Here is a 10,989-nt window from a genome sequence, read left to right as displayed (position 1 = left end):
ATTTATAAAAGAAAGATAGGCTGTACCGAGTCTTTCCGGAAAAAACCAAGCGGCTGGGGGCGTGCCGTGTGGGCGGAGCTAAAGAATCACGAGCCGTGATTACGCGCCGATAGCTAACAACACAGACATTTGAAGCAGTTTTTTTACTCACCGCCTGCGGTTCCAACGCACGACCGTAAACCTTTATCGTTGGGACTGCTCCATCCTTAAGCATTAGACGATCTGCAAATCCGGCGTCGAACTGGGCCTTGTTTATAAAACAATCATCGTCGAAATGCAGGGAACAAACAAGAACACTTGCACAACTCCGTTGATGCTCTGGAAAAACAAACTCCATCCACTGGTCCCTTAACGCTGGGTTCTTTGGGAATCTGTGCAGGGTTGTCTTGCCCTGGCAACCAAAAACACACTTCTTTGGTGACATTGTCTATTTCTTTTATTCCTTTAACTGCAGCGCCGCCAATGACTTCCCTAAAACCGAGCACAGCGCTTTGATGGGCGTACTGCTTTCGCTCTCTCACTCTGGTCTACGGGTGCGCGCGCGCCCTTCCGGGAGAAGTGCCCTTAGGACCCGTTATCTGTCTCTGGGACCCGTATAAGGAAATTCCGCCGCATCTGACGTCACACACGCCCATACTCAAAAAAAAAAAATCCGAAACTTGTGACAAACCGGAAGGAGTATTTTTGGCACAGAAATACTCCATCAAACGTACAACTTAATTTTTTAAACTTTGTCCATGTTTAGCATGGGAATCCAGTGTAAAAAACTCCGTATGCATGAAATAGCATTTCACCCCCCAACCCCCGCCCCCCCGCCCCTCCCCTTTAATGTATTAAAAATATTAAACTAATATTATATGTAAAACCAAGTAATAGTTGAACTTCATGTGCTTATGACCGTTCTCTGTTGTTTGTATTCATGCACTAGAGTCCTGACTCCTGGCAAAACCAGTCTGTTTAAACTCCACGCCTGCTGATCACATAGGCCAATATTGTTCAAACCGGTGCCCACGGCCACCTTTTCCTTAAACGTTGATTGGAGCTACAGTTCTTAGAACAAATAAAGCTTTGTGAGAGGGTATACAAGCGTACCTGTGTCTTTAGTGACTGGAGAGGAGTTGAGGTGGCTCTGGACGGCAGCCCCTGGTGCTAGTTATGCGTGTCAGAGAGCGGCTCTCAGTGCTCTTCATGCAGTCCTGCCCCTGTCTCTCCAGAGACAGTGGGGGTTTGATGTTAAAAGTGTGGCTGGAAGACAATACTGAGTACATGTGATCTTTTCGACTCTTTGGTCTATCGTAGGCTGAGGGAAGGTGAGTCAGGCACGCCTCCCCACTAATGATCTTCCACAAAAGCTGCTGTAAAATGTTGGTAGGCTACTGAAACTTTTCCTTGAGCCCAAGAAACAGGATTTTTCTCTGATCAATTTCAGCCTTATCTTTGAGAGCTTGTCCACTTGTATGATTAGTGAGCTATGTCAACATTAGCCTTTGTGCCTTGAAATCTCAACTCAGCCTTAATATATATAATGATTATATCTGATTACAAGACGCTTTCTCCCACAGGCCACTGGTCAAAGCAGCACAATCAACTCATTATGAATGCAGACATCAATAATGCATGGATCTAATGAGACTGAGACAGGATTATTACAAATTTAAGAACATAAGAAGACTTTCTTATGCTGCAGGTCCTCACTGTTCGCTGCAATTACGTCAGTCACAGAGTGATGGAAACATATTGAACATGTGCGTACATAAGCCATGATACTCTACTGAGTATGTAGCACTTTTATCATGTAATAAGAACATACTGTTAAAATAGACAATGTTAATTTTTATTTTTTTTTGCATGAAGAAATTATCAACAAAATATATGGAAATAAAATCAGTTCACACAATTTACAGAATTATAAAAAATAAAAAAAATAAGTCTTGAAGGACAAATCAATAAATCATGGATAAATCAACTGATAAATGAACAGTGGATGTTTGTAGAAATACCATCATTATATTCTATTTCTAATGCATGTTATATAGCTTCAAGGACTTATTACACTGTAAAACCCTTACTCCTTTTTCCCCTCCATAATTATATCCAACATATATTTAAAATATGACTTTATCAAAAAATATCCTGGAAAAAGCACCTGTTTAATAGAAAGACCAAATAGCTGTTCTAATCAAATGGCTGGCTAAACAAGAACAGTTAGATCCAATTGTCTTCATGATGTTTCATAATTGTTTTTGATTGTAAGGGATTGTACATATATTATTCTGACAATTGAAGTGTAATACACTGTAAAAAAAAATTACATCCCCAAGTCAAAAATTTCAAGTGATTGATAACATCTACATTTTTCAATTAGTCTGACGTATTATTTCTCATTGAGCCAATGTTAACAGACTATTGCAACAAGAATTTCACTTGGGCCAATTGAAAAATTTAGATGTTATCGGTCACTTGAAATTTTTGATTTGGGAGGGTTAGAAATTTTTTACAGTGTATGTAAAAAAAATTAAATACATAAAAAAAAAATAATAATTAAAAGTATCTTTATTTGAGAGTGCAAATGATCAAGGAAAAGCTTCCAGCAGAGTGGAGAACAAATGTAGTATTACTAAAAGTCTTTTTTCTAGCATAAAAATGGATCTTCACTGCCATCTAGAGGAAATATTTTGCATCACCGTTAGGATAGTAGATATTAGCAACTGTTGGTATGGTTCTTTTATCACATAAAGATAGTATTCTTTAGGCAAAATCAAATAAAACTTCATAGAAATTAACCATGTAGGCTACATCAGAGCATTCCATTTCTTACCACATGGGTTTGCTGGGACTGAAATTTAAATATGAAGCCAATTATGAACAACTCATTCAGAAATATTATGATATAATTCAGTATATTTTAAAAAGTGGTAAAAATCGACTAAAACAGCTCTTTTAATCCCTTGAAATTCACCCCCTTTTGAGCCCAAACCAGGAAAATGACATGCTTGAACTCAAATGGTTGCCTTTCCTAAACCCTTTGTAGTATGTGCATAGTTGAGGTATCTTTTGAAAGAGTACATTGGAGCTTTATTCTTCAGTTTCAGAATATAAATAAGTTTAAAAAAAATTAAGTTAGACAAGCTGAACTATATTGGAATGGAAACGTTTTTTATAACATCTTTTTATCATTAAAAAATTATTATAATAATAAATATGCCTGCGACTATCGAGGACCAAAATGAAATAATTAAATGAATAATGAATTCAATAAAACAACAATTAAATGTTCCAGTTTATTCTGATTTTTTTTTTATATAATAATTAAGTGTATCCGTTTATTTTGTAAAATTCCATGAAAACACAAAATGTATTGTTTAAAATATTTCACAATATCCATTTTCATACACTACTGTTTAAATAAATCTCCTTTTTTCATAATAAAATGTTCTTTTTTCAAAAAGCTGTTTTTCATAATAATATCCTGAATTTAATAATGATGCCTATTTGATGAATCATGTATTTCCAAAGCATGATTTTCCTAAAGATTTTCCATAATAATAGAGGACATTTCACAAATGCCAATCAGCAGACAGTGGGCGGTGCTTGGCGCTAATTGGCTAATCCATTCAGATGAATTGCTTGGTGTGATGAGGTCTGGTGAAACGAATATCAAGCTTAGCATCAGTTCTGGCAGGTCACATTAAAGTCAAGCTCGCATCAGCTGACTCTCAGCTGATACATGTCTACCTATAGAAATACAACGCCTATCACTGTATACATAGCTATATAAGCTCCTTCAGTTTTATCAGCAGCTATCATGTTTCTCAGGAGCCTATTACCCTCCTCCATCCCCAGCTCCTCCTCTCATCTGTCAGGATTTGGCATTCTGATTACCCCTGAATCAGACTAAAATTCTCTAATTATGTTGTACATTAAAATTAATTAATGATATCTGCAATACATTCATGTTGGTTCTGTTCTGTTTACCTTAAGAGGGGTTACTGCTGCTCTCCCTGCTCTTATCCATGCTAGGCTGCATGGATGCGCAGGGAGTTCTTGCCCAGAACAGAACCATACCGCCAGTCCTAACATATTTAATAAGATTAGAAAAAATTCCTAGGTAAAAATACCCCCAAAAAAGTTTTCTGTTGCGCGGAACTGAGGAACATCTGATGACGGCATAGTTTAGTGCGTTTTATTCCCGCCCATGTAGTGATCGAATATTAGCCTAAAGCTATTTATCCATTTTTGTTTGTAAGACAAAAACGAGAAAACAAATTATAAAATTATTTATAGGCCTTATATTATTTATTATATTATTATGCTAATTACTCCCAATTGGCCAGTTGAAATTATAGGCTAATTAAATAAATGTTTAAAAATGCTGAATTAAGAAAAATATCAAAACAAAATGCCTCCATAATGAAACACCTGCAGCAACTTGCTCCGATAGTCATTTCTGACCTAACATGAAAATCATTTCGATTGAAATCTATTTACAGCAAATCTTGCCTAAATGTGCGTAGTTTATTGTTCACTTGTTCATGCAACAGCTATAGTAAATTGATCTTTAGAAATGTTCGAATATGAATAGGTCTAGATATGTTTAGAGTAGAAACCATCTGCTTCTATAAGCTGCTTCTGTCCCAGTGCAGCTGCGGCGATGGTGGTTTGCAGTAGCCTACAGTTTGTTGGTTGCAATAAATGGTAGATCCTGCTTTAGCCGCACGGTGGCAATGTTTCGCAAAACTTGTACAAAGGAATGTCATGAAAGATGTAGCGAAATAAAATCATCTGCAGAATGATTCGACTTTATCACGACGTGTTTTCGGTCTCTCTACTCTTTCAGGGAAATGCTAAACAAAACAGAAATCTCGTTGATTTAAAACATACCAGTGTAACGTAATTATTACAGCGTTCAAAACATTTTCTAGTTAGCAGTTTAATTGTGTTACATCCGACTGGGCAGGTCAAAGATTACAAAATTACATTTTTTTATTGATTTTCTTTCAGAAGTGTGAGTTTTCGGGCACTATAGATATATCGCAGGTGTGATGTGAAATAGAATCACCGTATGCAAACTTTGGCATATCTGAAATATTTTAAGGTAACAGTAAAGTTACTTAATTTTACTAAATGGTGTAACATTCTGTTTAAATAATAGCATTCGGCATTCTGTAACCTCTCAGTCTTATTTTATTGGGACTTCTGTATTATTTTGCATTTAGTTAATAACAGTGTACAATGTACAATGATACAATGTCACTACAGGTACATTCACAACTGAATCTACATTTACATTCTCTCCCATCAATGCATTACACTACAGGTATTGTATTGTGTCTTTTCCTCCATCGTCAACCTAACAGCTGTTTATGTTGCGTTGTTGTACCCTATGCTATCATGACAATCTGACAGAACAGAGGTTATCTTCTGGAAGAAATGGGTAAAAAATTATCTGTCATCTAATGGATCCATTTTTTTGTGAAACTTTTCAAAGTCATTGACATTTTCTCTCCTCTTAAATGCAGTGTGAATCATGTTCAGAGAAGCATAATGCTTTAAAAGATTATCATTATTGATCTGACAATGCAGACTTCTCTTTGTGCCTGCTTCCATATGGTCAGTCCACTTGGTCCTACATGTGTCTCTAATGCAAGTGCACACTATTGATCTTGGGATGGATGTATGGCGTAAATGGCGACCCGGGAAGACGCTTATCAAATATATAGTGGAAACACTGGTGAGATAATGGCTTGTGAGTCTTCAGGCTCATATCAGTTAAAGTGCACAGGTACCCACAGAGTGACTGCAGTTTCTGTACATAAGTGTGAGAAAGCTATGGATTAGTATTATTTACAGTCGTTGGAAAAAGTATGTGAACCCTTTGGATTTACTTGGGTGGGGGTAAAAATAGGGGTTCTGCATAATGTCATCAAATTTGATCTGGTCTCCAACCAAGTTAACAAGCAACAGACACAATCTGCTTAAATGCACACATAACAATAAATGTTAATCAATGATTTGTTTCAATGTCTTTATTGGACACACCATGTAAACATTGACAGTGCAGAATGGAAAAAGCATGTTAATCACTAGGATATTGTATCTTCAATAAATCCACAGGTTGAAAGTAGTGTAACTCACGTACATTTTCACACATACAAATTGTGAAAGTTTTACATTAACTATTGATAATTCTGTCATTTTTCCTTCCCTTCAGGTTAAGAGATTGGGTGTCATCCTTAACAGCACCTTATCTTTTAAGGCACATGTAAATAACATTACACGGTCAGCTTATTATCATCTGAGAAATATTAATCGTCTTCGACCATCTCTTTCCGCAAATAGTACTGCTGTCCTCGTACATGTATTTGTTACATCTAGTATTGACTATTGCAATTCTCTTCTCAGTGGTGTTTCACAGAAACTTATTCACAAACATCAAATGGTACAGAATTCAGCAGCCCAGATCATTACACGAACACCGTTCATTGAGCACATTACTCAAGGCAACTCCATTAGCTTCCAGTTAGATATCGCATTCAATTTAAAATGTAACTTTTCACTTATAAGGCTCTCCATAGCACCTTCATATTTGTGTGAACTACTTCATGTGTATTCACCTACTTGATCTCTTAGGTCTTCTTCTACTATGACTCTAGTTTTACCATCTGTACATCTGACCACCATGGGATGTAGAGATTTTAGTTGTACTGCTCCGAGTCTTTGAAATATCTTACCTCAAGACATACAAAATAGTTCTAGTCTTTCAATTTTTAAATCATGTCTTAAAACTCATTTTTTTTAGATTAGCTTATTCTTATTGACATAGCCCATGTGTATTTTATTTACATTTTTGTTCATGTTTATATTAATTGTTAATGTATTTTACTGTTTGTAAGGGGTCTTTGAGTGTCTTGAAAGGTGCCCATAAATAAAATGAATTATTATTATTATACATAAACGAGACCCGACAACAATGAACAGAAACAAGGGAATTTAAAATATTGTGCAAACAAGAATGATTAGACACACGAATGAATGACAAAATCAAATCTGTGACCATGACAACAAACAAGACAAGGAGAAATGGTGAAAATGAAAGTCCAAACTGAGGTGACTGTGACATGACGCCCCCTCCCGAAAAGGCGCCAGTAGATGAATGGAGGAGGCGGCTCAGGTGTAGGACGTGAGTCCGGGAGAGGAATCGAAATAAAGTCCAGGGTGGTGCAGATGGTGTTATTCAGCCGAAGAGCCGATGTAGTGCGAGCCGAAGACTGTGGCGGCCATGACAGAGCCGCATCAACGACCCCCTGAGATGGAAGCGGGGATCCGGAGGGCAGAGGTGGAACTGGAGTGACCGAGGGCAGAGGCAGAGCCTGAGGGAGGGTGGAGCTAGCCAGAGCTGTAGGGGTGGAGGGCCGGAGAGCAGCGGACGGCCCGCAGGTCCGTGGCGAAGGTGGTGGGATGTCTGACCCAGGTGGAGCTGACGGTCCAAGGGGAGCCTGGCGAGGCCGAATGCCCAATGGCCCTTGCTGGAGACGAGGGAGGAAGGACCGCAGGAGCCATGGCGACGGGCCGAGGAGGAGTGAAGCAGGCAGAGGCAGGAGGTGGAGCCACGGGCTTCCCACATCCAGGCAGAGATGGCTCCTAGCTGGCCCGAGGTGTTGCCACGCCACTAAGAGGAGGGAGAGTTGTTGCTGAGGGGCTGATGAAGGCAGCGATGACTGGGTGGCAGGAGTGGCAAATGAAGAAAACCAATTTCTTTTCTGAGAAAACAAATAAAGTCACTAGTAGTGGTTTGGAGAGGTGGTGGGAGAGGGAGATAGAGAAGGGTCAGCGGGTCAGATGAAGATGATTCAAGTTCAATCGGATTAAAGGAGACCGGAGATCCAACTCTGCAAACACAAAACAGTTCATTAAGTCCAGCCGGGACTCACTCGGTGGCGGGAGGGGCTCGCTTCCATCCCCTCCTACTCCACGAGGGCTCCCACGGCGATGGATGGTACGGCCGGCTCACACATCTGATAAGACCTGGCCAGCTCAGGCTCCGGGGTGATGTCCTGCTCGATCGCTCCTCTAGGCGCGGGCTCAAACATTGCGGTGGATTGGTCCATAGGTCAGACAGTTAGCACACAGGATCCACAGGATACCAGCACCAACTCCACGTAATCAACGAAACTCCCCTGAGGGCCCTCCTCGTACAACTGCTCTCTTGTGGCGGTGTTCAGGCTGGCGTGTAGGAACGATAATAAGCAGTTGTCCGGGTAGTTGGTGAGATGGGCTAGGAACAGGAAATCCTCTACATATTCTTCGAGGGAGCGAGTTCCCTGCTCAAGGCTGATTTAAAAAAAAGCAAGATTGTCCCTGGTGGAAAAGAAAAGTAAATCCCCCCCCCAAAAAAACGGGGAAAACGCACACACAAAAAACATGAGAAACACTCAGTGTAGCATGGCGTAATCACATCGGGTTTTCTGTCACAAATTTTGTTGGTAGAACACACAAGTGTTCAAAGGAACTTAAATACACGTGCAAAGTGCAAACAAGTATGATTAGACACACACACCTGAACTGAATGACAAAATCAAATCTGTGACCATGACAACAAACAAGACAAGAAGAAACGGTGCAAATGAAAACAAAGTCCAAACTGAGGTGACTGTGACACCTTGACAAAGCAGGCCAATCAATGCGACAAGATTGAAGATAGTTGGTCAGAGCTGCATAAAAACAATCAAGAAATTTCAGAAAACCTTGTGAACTTGCATAAAAATTCATTTCTGCACATTTAAAGTTCTTAAACAGGCACTTAAATGTTCCACAGCACAACTTGACATCAAATTTGAGCCCATTAAAACTGCAACTAGTTCAACAGCACAATGGCTTCTTCAACAGATGAAAACAAACCTTGAGTCCTGACCTCAAACATCACACCTAGTGCTAATTTAGAGACGACATTACACACACACACACACACACACAGACACACAGATTTAACAATTACTAATTCTCCTGAGCATTTTCTCACAGTTTTTGAGAGGATTTATCAGTATCACTCTGGCCTGAGTAGTTTTACTGCAAGAACAGATCATTAATTTAGGAATTTTGATAAGAGATTCAGATTTTGATTAGACGCTTTCCTCCCTCACGAATAAATTATGATCTTGGTTTACATTTTCCTCATTCATCTCCATGTAACCTCAATTTCACGGATTATTGATAATTGAATGCAAACTGTTTTTGAAGAGGAGGAAAGTGGGCGTCAGTTCACCGATTTCATGACAGTGTCAACCATGCAGAACTTTAGGGGAAAGCAATGAAACCAGAAACATTGTGCAGATTGGCTCATGTAACCGAGGATTTTATGTCTTATTAATAAATTCAGCTGCCTTCGGTTTGTGCTCAGGATCTGTGTAAAACCTACTCGTTTAATTTCTATTTCCCACATTTAAATTAGCAAAGAGCAACAAAAAAAGCATTCAATATTTGGTCCAACTCATTATCATAAATATCTTTATCAAAAATAATAATAATTTTAAAAAACAACAATAATAAATTAAATAATTAATGAAAAACATTATTTGTAGTAATTTGTGTTAAGTAAATAGTGTTTTCTCTTCATGCAACAAACATTTATCGTCACAGCACAGGTGTGAAGATGTCAGGTCAGCATAGTCGACACAGAAACAGATTATTAATTTTGAAACAGGCTATTAATTTGTATTGTTTGATCGAGGTAGAATAGCATCTCCTATGAGAATGCAGACTGCAATCTTTTATCTGGTTTGGGGCCAAAATGCCCATTTCATCTTCCATAAACAGAGTCCACAAGAGAGTGATGTGGAAAGAATTGATTTTTTTTCTCTCTCTCTCTCTTTGGGCTTTTCTTGTTCCACTCAGGGTGAGAGGCTTGGTAAATATCATGTTTTCTATATTCTGCCATTGATCTCATTAGCGGATGTGCGTCACTTTGCCCTCAATCAAAGCAATTGCTTTTTACAGTAAAGCGCATCCAGTAGTGACAACAAACAGAACCGCCACACACAGCGCTCCCTAATGAAAATTATTTAATTGAGATCACAAATCAATGAATTTCAAACCTAATAAAAAAAAAATCCCATTAATTATAAAGAAAAGATAGAAACTTCATGCTATTATATATTATATGTTGATGTTTACCGTGTTATTTGAGGAGGTCCAGTAATATGTTGAATTGTTTTGACATATACTATTAAATAGTAATTAAATGACCAGTTGATAGTGTAGGATTCTTTTCCGTTTCATTCTAGAAATGTAGTCCTTCAATTTTAGACTGCTTAGCATTTTAGCCAGCATGTTTAAGCAGTATTTGTCATAGGTGAAGTGACTGGCTGACTGCCACACAGACGCTAAAGCACTAGCTGCTTTATTTAGCCCCATGTGTTGATGGATTTCATTTAGATCAGTCCATTTTTTTTTTAAGTTGGATGTACAGCGCCGGAGACTTGTAATCCATTTACTTAATGACGTCTTACTGTGGCGAAATCATCGCACTTCCGTACTCAATTATGCAGCTCAATTAGCAAATAACTGCAGAGCTCTTTTTCTTTTACTTAGACGTACCAAAAATAACTATCCATCTGTTTTTTATTGCTGTTTTAAAAAAGCATTTCTTAAAGCAATACATCTAATTTAATGCTAGGAGCTTTTGGTAAACAATTCCTAAGTTTTGCAATTGTTGCGTTTTCTCTTCTGTTTGCATTGGGAAATATGTCAGATGTAATTGCAATGAAATTTGTACAGTGATAGGAGTAATGTAATGTAAAAGTTTGCAGATAAAGATTAATTGACTGGCTGGCTCTCAAAGAGACCCTGCCTCACGAGGCACGAGAACTTACAATCTCTCCTTATTAGCAGAGAGGAATGGGCTGAGCAGCAGAGGCACTGCAATATGAAATGACTCACTACTACTATGATGGCATAGAGGTTAATTAACAAAGCATCTAACTGGATGGGATC

This window comes from Leuciscus leuciscus, assembly GCF_965113295.1.
Source record: "Leuciscus leuciscus genome assembly, chromosome: 2".
Taxonomy (NCBI): Eukaryota; Metazoa; Chordata; class Actinopteri; order Cypriniformes; family Leuciscidae; genus Leuciscus; species Leuciscus leuciscus.
The sequence above is the reverse complement of the archived record's forward strand: the minus strand, read 5'-3'. Positions refer to the sequence as shown.